Source organism: Lepeophtheirus salmonis, unplaced genomic scaffold (assembly GCF_016086655.4).
Source record: "Lepeophtheirus salmonis unplaced genomic scaffold, UVic_Lsal_1.4 unplaced_contig_12336_pilon, whole genome shotgun sequence".
Lineage (NCBI taxonomy): Eukaryota > Metazoa > Arthropoda > Copepoda > Siphonostomatoida > Caligidae > Lepeophtheirus > Lepeophtheirus salmonis.
This window is the reverse complement of record NW_027289997.1, coordinates 1-834: the sequence shown is the minus strand read 5'-3', so window position 1 is coordinate 834 and position 834 is coordinate 1. Positions and strand designations below refer to the sequence as shown.

At 36.6% G+C, this 834-nt stretch overlaps 1 pseudogene; it reads left to right on the top strand.

Moving 5' to 3' along the window:
• The first annotated feature begins 209 nt into the window (after nt 1-209).
• Nucleotides 210-827, top strand: LOC121130813 (WD repeat-containing protein 89-like; annotated as a pseudogene).
• The last annotated feature ends 7 nt before the right edge of the window (nt 828-834 follow it).

Below are 834 nucleotides of genomic sequence, written 5' to 3'. Positions count from 1 at the left end.
CTAATAGCTACCTTAACTATTTTAGCAGAAGGGTAAACATTGTTATATCTTACTATTGGAGTCGAATACATACTTTAGAGGCCACACGAAGTGTTTCGCTAGTTCCCTCAAAACTGTATAGGAGTTCGTGTCAAGTGGGGCTCCTTCTAATCATCTACACTATCCCTGTTCCTGTTTTTTACATGTCTTCTTTTTGAAATTCTGAATAGTGTCATAAGCTACTGACGTCTTTCCCGTGAATGCCTCTGATATATTCCTAACTGCAGGGACTTAGAAAGTGAGAGGACCGTCTTATTTACTCTTTTGGGATAGTCTCTCTGAGGAACTTTTCGATGGTTATTGGAACACTCATATTGATGATGTAACAACATTATCGTAACACACTTCAGATCCTACTAAATTTGCATCCGGTTCAGTTTATGAATTGGTCAACGTATATGATATAAGTCAACACCACAGAGGATGAGGCATTAAGTGAAGCAATTAACACAGAGTCATCTGTCCAAAACATCAAATATTACATTAAAGAATCAGAAGACAGTCTGGCCATTATAACTCATACGGAATTTGTATATCTTTGGCGAGTGTCTGACTCGCATCCAGCTCAAAATTTTAAACGTGATCAAATTACTAACTTAACACTAAGAAGGAGCTCTATTGAATCGGTTTACCTTGTTGATGTGTATCCTACTCTTGATATGCTATTGTTTTTTCTATGTGGAAGTTGACCTCCAAATGACTCTTGCCTTAGAGTATCATATCCCAAAAAAATCGAAGCTAAAGCCTTATTCAGATCCTCTAAAATAGAAATGAGTTAGTTAGATGTAGTATAAT